The 9,906-nt window shown below is 43.2% G+C and overlaps 1 long non-coding RNA gene across 2 annotated transcripts in view; it reads right to left on the bottom strand.

Moving 5' to 3' along the window:
- Positions 1 to 1,434: 1,434 nt before the first annotated feature.
- Positions 1,435 to 9,906, bottom strand: part of LOC137840544 (uncharacterized) — a 30,237-nt gene continuing 21,765 nt past the window's right edge. The window contains exons 4-5 of one of the 2 annotated variants that reach the window (XR_011087274.1): positions 2,195 to 2,425; positions 1,435 to 2,068 (exon numbers count right to left, since the gene is read on the bottom strand). This is a non-coding gene — a long non-coding RNA (uncharacterized lncRNA). The remainder of the gene's footprint in view (positions 2,069 to 2,194; positions 2,426 to 9,906) is intronic. The other variant, XR_011087275.1, reaches the window with a different exon arrangement.

Raw genomic sequence — 9,906 nt, 5'->3', positions numbered from 1 at the left:
TTACGCACGCACGCAGGCACGCACGCACACAAACGGATTTCATCCAAAAATCCGAAATGAGCATGAAGACTTGTGGTTTGGGCCTAAGTGATAAACAGAACACATTCTGCCATAACAACTATAATTATTTTAATGTTGAGCCCTGGACATTTAAAAAACAAACCTCCAAGGAGAATGTTTGAAACAGAAGAGCTCTACAATCGTAGAGGTGGAAAAAAGGTTTGCTCCACTGATATTTCTATGCCATATAATTTCAATATAGTAGAACCTCTGACTTCGACCATAATTCGTTCCAGAAAACTGGTCAGTCACCGATTTGGTCGGAGTCTGATTCAGTTTTTCCCATAAGAAATAATGGAAAATGATTAAACCGTTCTGACCCTTTTGCTTAATAATTTGTAATTTCTGTGATATCTAATACACTTGTGCACTCGTTAGTAAAAAGGTTGTGGACCGCTGTTGTGCGGCACCGCTTTGCTGGGCGGAGGGATGTGATCAGTCACACGGTCACTGGGGAGAAGAGTGTTGTGTTGATCGCATGTCCGTCCGTCAGGCAAATAGTGCCGTATAATTGACACAAACAAGACACAGAACAAGATCAAGACGGACATGACTGAAGAAAGGAAGCTTTTATACACAAATAGAGATGTCCCGATCAGCATTTTAGGCCTCCGATCCCGAGCCGATCTTTTAACCTCAAATCTGATCCGATTCCGAGTTCCGATCCGATATTTTTCCTTTAGTATTGAAATTTATAAAACTGAAATACATTATGAGCAAGTAACTCAACTTTTCATAAGACTAACATTTCATCAATAAATATTACTATTACCATATTTTTCGGACTATAAGTCGCGTTTTTTTTCATAGTTTGGGTGGGGGGGGCGACTTATACTCAGGAGCGACTTATATATGAAATTGTTCACAAATTTTCAAAATTAAAAAATCTGCGATGTCGTGAAACCGCGATAAACGAACCGCGATGTAGCAAGGGATCACTGTAATTTGAACTGCAACTGACATCAGCGGCACGGCGCATACGCGCCGGTTGTTTACATAAAGGACAAAGGATTCGATCGCGGGATTTAATGACTTGGAGTGACAGAGATTGTTTGATAAAATTGTTGTTTATAATTATATGGGCCTGTGTAATAATTTGAACTACTCCGACGTCAGTGGCGCGGTGCACACGCAGCGTTGATTCCATAAAGGACGATCGATGGATTTAATGATTTGCAGACATTGCAAGTAGCTTTAGGATAGTCTTCACTCTGGAGAGTAAAATATTTCCACACTTCTGACATACTTGCTTGGCACCGCCACGGAGGTTTGTATTGCACAGCTAATGTCAACCATAACTAGCGGGTACTTCACTGCAGTTGCCGTAAAGATCGGTACGACTCGTCAGCAAATGTAGCCGAGCTCCAATCACCGGAAAATAGGAAAAGATCGGGCCGGTCCGATCTTGGGACATCCCTATACACAATCCATCATTATGGGGGACAAAAGAAATGCATATGAAGCTTTTTTTTTTTTTTTTAAGTTAAAGGCAGTCAATTTGGCTCTTAAAGCATATGTAAAGGCATCTTTAACATGTTCTAAAAAACACTTGTCACTTTTCCAACAATTGCCCCTTAAGTGTCCATATCAACTGCAAATTTCAGCATTTAATCCATTTCACTCCTGTATTTTGTATGTAACAACCATGGTGTTTATGGTATTTTTTTTTTACCTGTCATGATTCATAAATCAGAGGCATTTACAAGGCACTTTTGAATAAGACACAATAATTGAACACTGACCTGTGGCAAAACCATGAAAGTATGTTTACTGTCAAAATATCATTTTACATTATAATATTTTTTCTGGTCATAATATTACAATATAAAAGACAGTCATTCATGAAAATCAGTCAAAGCGTTGGCCACTTGAAACCAGTGTATGGCTGTCCATCAGGGTTAGGGAAGCTGGCCCGTATCTCTCATACAGCAAGAGGGCGACGGTATTCTGTGGTGGCAACCAACAACTCCCCAACACCAACGGACCAATTGCTGTGTGTCTGTATTTTCTGAAAGTACACAAATGTATTTATGAATTCAGGTTTCATTTCTTTGCTCGAGTAAATAATCAATAAGTTGAATCTCTAAATCTAGGTTTATTTTTAGGAGTAAAGCTATACTAATATTACACCTACTCGTGCTGTGGAAAATCCATAGCCTGATGGTACTGGCCTGTATTGTAGATAGGCAACTTCCAGCACCCAGTGGTCTAGACAATTGGCCTAGAAACTTGGGTGTTCAGTGATGCAGCTTAGTGGGGCCTTATCTGGTTCCAGCTCAGAGTATTAGCTGATCTTTCTGGTCATCTTTTCAAATTCTTGACAACATGAAGACTCCACACCAGATGTCATTGCGTACACGAACACCTAGCAAAGTACAATTTAAAATGACACTTTCGAAGTACCCAAAGTTAAACTTAGAAAAGAAAAAACATAACAAATAACACTTACACAAGAAGAGCCATAACGTGGCACTTGACAGCTTTCAGTGTCAAATGCAAAATGTAAACAAGGACCATGTGAAAATTAGGTCAATGCAATCTCCGGTTAGAATGTCTTATTTTTTTCCATTTTGCGCGTAGGTATTAACAAGTAGAATAGTTTTAAATTATCCACAATTATTTAGGCAGTTAATTATGGGATATTTTGTTACGAACCAGTCAGTATTTCCAAGCCGATCCGGATTTTCCTGACCAAGGCCCTGCCCACCACCACGATGATTGCCATTTTCGGTTTGATTTTCCCCCGCTGGAGTTCTTCTCACCGGTTCAAATTGGTACCCTTGTACCCCAAGAAAGAAATCATACTCTTCTTCATTTTCATCTGAAGGTGAAGAATCATGTGAGGGAGATTCGTCAGACGACATCGCTTCCACTGCTGTATCCGCCATTAGGTTTACATGGGGTAAGTAACTCGGCAACGCTCGGCCTCCAATAATCTATGTCACAGTCACTTCGGCGATTTCCGGGATGAACTTCAACGATCACATACAAACCGTTGATTTTTCATTGATTACTCCTCAATTGGCAATTTTATTCAAAAATTAACAACAGTTTCCTAAAATACAAGTCCATCTTTATCAAATACATTTTGGGACCCCATAGTGTCTTTACATAAGTTTCAAAAGCTTAGAATTTTTGGTTCGAACTCCGATTTGTTCGAACTCGGAAATGTTGGAAGTCAGAGGTTCTACTGTATGATGTAATAAGTAATCGTTTGGCAGTTGCCATAACATGCCTGTTGGGCAGTCGGTGAGTGTCATTGCGTTTTATGGACCGCCTGTGTCCCTCACCCTCGGCACAAGTCAGCCATTGCCAGGATGTTACACCTTCATGGGCAGTAAATTTATTAGTCTCTACAGAGCATAAAAGCAAAGTCTTGAAGCCAATGAGAGCAGCATGCACGCAAGGCTTCATTTGACAGGTGATGCTCACATTTTAGGAATGCTTCACCCAGAGTGCATAACTGGTATGAGAGTGCAGAAATGACAACTTTGTGTGGACGCGGCAATGTGCACAACCAGACAAGCGTGCAGTAGTGATGTTGTTAAGTCTTCCACACTGGCAGTTTTTCAAAGGTGCATGGCTCAATTATTATTTGATTGATTGCAGTTTTGATTAAGGCGGCCAGCCCTCGGAAGAATCCTACTATTCCTGAACTCTCATTCCTTTCACAGATGATGGTGGCAACTGTGCTCATTGGAACCATTAAATCCTGTCTTCGACGTAGAACCAATTTTTTTAACTTCATGTTTGATTTGTGCTACTGACATGAACTGTCCCCTGTCGGAACTTAGATAGGTGTCAATTTCTTTTCATTGTGTACTGAAAACATTAGACTACATGTCTTAGATCAGTCCAAAGTCCGGCCCGCGGGCTAAATCCGGCCCCTGTTCAGATTTCATACGGCCCGTAGCTTGGGTCTTATAATGTATTATTTATGGCCCGCCTGCACTGTCAAACTGAATAAAAAAAAAAAAATCATGAAACTTGAAACTGTAATTCCTCCTATTAACAAAAGGTGGCAGCACCACTTTAATAATATCAGTCTGCATCCCCTCTCCGCTCATTTCTGCCATGGCGACTGCAAAGAAAACGTCGCTTTCAAGAGAAATTGGAATTACAATAATTCTTCACTGAAAACCAAGGCAATTGTGTTTGTCTAATTTGTAAAGAGACGATTGCCTTGTTTAAGGATTTCAATCTGAAGAGATACTATCAGACTAAACATGCTAACACATACAACAAGCTAACAGGGAGTGACCGCGCTGATAAAGTGAAGCAGCTCCAAGATGAACTGGCATCACAACAGCGATTCTTCACGCGGGGTTGTGAGTCAAAAGTAAATATTACTAAAGCAAGCTACAATTTAATAGCTAAACATGGCAAACCTTTTACTGAAGGTACATTTATCAAAGACTGTGTTATGAAAATGGTTTTTCACTTGTTTTTCACTTGTTTTAAGTTTTATTAATAACAGACAACTTTGCATTACTTATAACTCCTGTTTAAAATGTTCATGAGGCAAAACTATTTTTAAACTCATGTAAATTTAAGGTATTTCATACAGTTTGTCCAATGGTATCTGACTCTTCAGATATGAATGAAAGGCAGAATTTGTGTTTTTAGAGTTGTTCACATCTGCCTAAGTAGCTTATATTTGTTTTTTTTGTCATTTGTGATGGCTGGGATGACATCTGCTGTCATAGCTGTTGATGTTCTGATCTCCATTGTGAATTTTTCAAAAGGTGCGAGGATGGTCAGCACATTGTCCATTAGCTCCCACTGGTATGCAGAGTGTGGCTGGAGTGTGAGTCAGCAGAATACAAGTCAATAGCATGTCTCTGCTCCATCACTACCTGTGCACCACCTCGTAGGAACGTCTTGTTGGCATTGCTAACCCGGCTGACCTAACTGTGTATTTTAAGTAGAGTTGGGAATAGGCAAGCTATGAATGCTTGAAATATTTGACAATTTTGCTTCCTGTTTACAACAAGATTGTCTCTTCACTGGTTTCTTTTATATCATCGATCCATCGATCCATCGATCCATCCATCCATCCATCCATCCATCCATCCATCCATCCATCCATCCATCCATCCATCTTCTTCCGTCGGGGGCAGCAGCTTTAGGAGGGACTCCCAGACTTCCCTCTCCCCAGCCACTTCACCCAGCTCATCCCGGGGGATCCCAAGGCGTTCTCAGGCCAGCTGAGAGACATGGGCAACTCCAGAGTGGAAGAGAGTCCAGCCCCTCTCGAGAGGGCTTGTACCGGAACCCAAACTGTGCGTGGAGGCTAGTCCGACTATATCTAGTCGGAATTTTTCTGCCTCGCACACCAGCTCGGGCTCCTTTCCAGCCAGAGAGGTGACATTCCATGTCCCAAGAGCCAGCTTCTGCAGCCGGGGATCAGACCGCCAAGGTCCCTGCCTTTGGCCGCCGCCCAGGTCACACTGCACACTTTGGCCCCTCCCACAGGTGGTGAGCCCATTTTATATCAAACAAATTATTTTAGGTGCATTACCTGACATGTTTCGGCGGTTTCTTCCGCCTGAAGGCGAAACATGTCAGGTAATGCACCTAAAATAATTTGTTTGATATAAAAGAAACCAGTGAAGTGATTAAAAAAGGAAAAACAAGATGAACTTAGTACAACAAGTTTGTCTGCTAAGCAAGGCAAACTAGCATCATTCAGTGCTTTGGCCATATTACGAGCATTGTCTTGTAAAATATTGTGATCCCTTGCATGATCAATTGTACTGAGCTAACATTGCCCTAAATTGTGTGAACTGGAGCTGTGTGAACCCCTATGCAGCTCTAAATGCTTTACTATTATCCCAGTCTCTGGGAAATATGCAATTTCTGGACTTAAGACTGTTGCTCTGAAATTTTTGGTCATAAAGAATGTGACATGACTCCCACTGGACTCCTGCCATTTACCGTATTTTCCGGACTATAAGTCGCTCGGACTACAAGTCGCACCAGCCATAAAATGTATAATAAAGAAGGAAAAGACATATACGTCGCACTGGAGTATAAGTTGATTTTTTGCGGGAAATTTATTTGATAAAATCCAACACCAAGAACACACGTGTCACCTTGAAAGGCAATAAAAATAAAAATAGAATAGAGTCAACAACAGGCTGAATAATCGTACGGTATGCTAACGTTACATGACACATAAACAACAAACTGAGAACGTGCTTGGTATGTTAACATAACATATTAAGAGTTATTCAAATAACTATAGCATAGATAACATGCTAACAAGTTTACCCAACCATCCGTGTCACTCCAAATCACTAAATCCAATGAAATGTTCATCCTCTGTGTCACTTTGAAACAACTCCGCTAACTCCGGAAGTAGAAGATACGGCGCTTCCTCTTCTGCGTCGCTTACGTCAGACTCATTGTCAGTTGCAGTTCCAATTACTCCAGCCTTTCTGAATCCTGACACACAGGCCTTGAGCGCCCTCTTGCTGTTTAGTGTGAAAATAACGTGAAATAATATAATAATGTGTTAATTTCACACATAAGTTGCCTTTGGATATAAGTCCCACCTCCAGCCAAACTATGAAAAAAACTGTGACTTATAGTCCGGGAAATACGGTACCTACCGAGTAAACAGGTTGGTGTATAATGCAGTCTCCATGGAAATGGAGCTTATTCTTAAATATCTGTACAGCGCAGGAATCTATGCAAGAATCCTGTTTGTGGAATTTAGCTCTGCGTTCAACATCATCAACACTGAACTCCTCTCCTTCAAACGCAACCAGCTCAGCTCCCCTGTCATTTACCATATGATTTTCAGCTTCCTGGACACAGCAGGTGAGGATGGGTGAAAACAGATGGCACCACAGTCTCCTGACTCATTAACAAGAGCGACAAGTCTGCATATAAACAGGATGTATAGGTGCTTTGGTGTGGCCAACACAACTTGAAGCTAAAATGCTGGGCACTTTAAATTTCTTAATGACTTTCTTGGTCACTTTAAATTTCTTAATGACTTTCTTCTTGTTCCTTTCACTGTTGTCATTATATCAGTATTAAAACACTACTGGTGCATTTACCTATGTGTTTATGTTCCAAATGTATACATACACGCATTTTGAAGGTCTTGGTCTTGTCTCGGACTTAACTGATCTGTTATTCTTGATAATAATTAATAAGGAAAAGTACTTGATAAAACATAAAATACTTTCAATTTGGTAATTAAAATTAAGAGAGAATGCTGTTCAATTAATGAACCCATTGAAGAAAAAACAGCTGCATAATTGTTACCATCAGCATTCTTCTCAGTGGGCTAGATTAATGAACACAATTAGACTGCTCTAAATCTCAGCAACATAGTTTATTTAATAAAACGGAATATGAGTACAACTACCAATGACTGATTTCTACATCACTCACATGCAATCCTGTGTAATATTTCTTTGATTCCTTTCACTGGTTTGCGCCGATTAACTGTGGGAGCGTCTTTTCCCACTTGTAGACATGTTGCTTTTATGCCATATGCTGTGCATCGCCACAAAGTGTGAAAAAAATGTGCACTGCATAATAATCCTACCAATATCTGCACAAGTCCGTGATCACTGATATTATAGATATTTGGCCAGAGAATGTTAAGATACAGTGGGTTTAATGAAAATCAATACCATTTGATAGAAATTCTTCTGAGAAAGGCAGCATGTAGATTTAGATTTAGTTGTCGTTTTATTTTTATGTGACAATGAAGAAAAGTCATATGGTGAGCATGGTAGCCTTGAATAGACAGGGACATAAGTGCCTGTGTGTGGTACGCCACTTAACCCTTCTTCTGTTTGTGTGTTTTAAATTTTTATTTTGTTTAACAAGGACCACAAGTTCTGTACTGATGTACGAACACATGACTTTAAATAAAATCAAACCCTTTGTTTAGAAATGTGTGAGTATTGCGTTGATGACAAGTTGGCTAGATAAACAAATTGTGCCTCACTTACCTGGCAGCTCAGAGTACCCACCCTTTTCGGAGTCCTTGGAAGAAGTGCTGGAGAGCGCTCCTTCTGGGGACTCCATCGTTCTGCTGGGTGACTTCAATGCTCATGTGGGCAATGACAGTGAGACCTGGAAGGGCGTAATTGGGAGGAACGCCCCCCCAACCCCCGATCAGAACCCGAGTGGTGTTCTATTACTGGACTTCTGTGCTCGACATGTCCATAATGAGCACCATGTTCAAGCATAAGGGTGTCCATGTGTGCACTTGGCACCAGGACATCCTGGGCCGCAGTTCAATGGTCAACTTTGTAGTCGTGTCATCGGATTTGCGGTCGCATGTTTTGGACACTCGGATGAAGAGAGGGGCGGAGCTGTCAACTGATCACCACCTGGTGGTGGGTTGGCTCCGATGGTGGGGGAAGATGCCGGTCTGACCTGGCAGACCCAAACGTACTGTGAGGGTCTGCTGGGAACGTCCTGGCAGAACCCCCTGTCAGAAAAAGAGCTTCAACTCCCACCTCCAGCAGATTTTTTCCCACGTCCCAGAGGAGGCGGGGGACATTGAGTCTGAGTGGACCATGTTCCGTGCCTCCATTCTTGAGGCAGCCGACCGGAGCTGTGGCCCTAAGGCGGTCGGTGCCTGTTGTGGCGGCAACCCCCGAACCCGCTGGTGGACACCGGTGGTAAGGGATGCCGTCAAGCTGAAGAAGGAGTCCTATTGGGCCGTTTTGGCCTGTGGGACTCCGCAGGCGCCCGACAGGTACCGGGATGGCCAAGCGGAACTCGGCGATTGCTGAGGCAAAAACCTGGGCGTGAGAGGAGTTTGGCGAGGCCATGGAGAATGACTTCCGGACGGTTTCGAGGAAATTCTGGTCCACCATCCGGCGTCTCAGGAGGGGGAAGCAGTGCACCGTCAACACTGTTTACAGTGAAGATGGTATGCTGCTGACCTCGACTCGGGACGTCATGAGTCAGTGGAGAGAATACTTTGAAGACCTCCTCAATTCCACTGACACGCCTTCCATTGTGGAAGCAGGGCCTGGAGACTCTGAGGTGGACTCTCCAATCTCTGGGATCAAAGTCACCGAGGTAGTTAAATAGCTCCTTGGAAGCAAGGCCCTGGGGGTGGATGAGATCCGCCCGAAGTTCTTAAAGGCTCTGGATGTTGTGGGGCAGTCCTGGCTGACACGCCTCTACAACATTGTGTGGACATCGGGGAGAGTGCCTCTGGATTGGCAGACTGGGGTGGCGGTCCCCCTTTTTAAGAAGGGGGACCAGAGGGTGTGTTCCAACTATAGAGGAATCACGCTCCTCAGCCTTCCAGGGAAGGTCTATTCAGGGGTGCTGGAGAGGAGGGTCGGTCGGCTGGTCGAACCTCAGATGCAGGAGGAGCAGTATAGTTTTCGTCCTGGCCGTGGAACAGTGGACCAGCTCTATACCCTCGGCAGGATCATTGAGGGTGCATGACAGTTTGCTCAACTAGTCCACATGTGGACCTGGAGAAGGCATTCGACCATGTCCCTCAGGGAGTTGTGTGGGGGGTGCTTTGGGAGTACGGGGTGCCGAGCCCACTGAAAGGGGCGGTTCGGTCCCTGTATCATCGATGCCAGAGTTTGGTCCGCATTTCCGGCAATAAATCGGATTCGTTCCCAGTGAGGGTTGGACTCCGCCAAGGCTGCCCTTTGTCACCGATTCTGTTCATAACTTTTATGAGCTTCAAGAGCTCCACCATCGTTCCAGTGGCCAAGAAGCCCGTCATCACAGGTATGAATGACTATAGACCTGTTGCACTGACATCTGTGGTCATGAAATCTTTCGAGAGGTTAGTACTGAACCACCTGAAGGATGTCACGGGCCCCCTGCTGGACCCCCTCC

This window comes from Syngnathus scovelli, chromosome 8, assembly GCF_024217435.2.
Source record: "Syngnathus scovelli strain Florida chromosome 8, RoL_Ssco_1.2, whole genome shotgun sequence".
Taxonomy (NCBI): Eukaryota; Metazoa; Chordata; class Actinopteri; order Syngnathiformes; family Syngnathidae; genus Syngnathus; species Syngnathus scovelli.
This window is presented reverse-complemented; position numbering and strand designations above follow the sequence as displayed.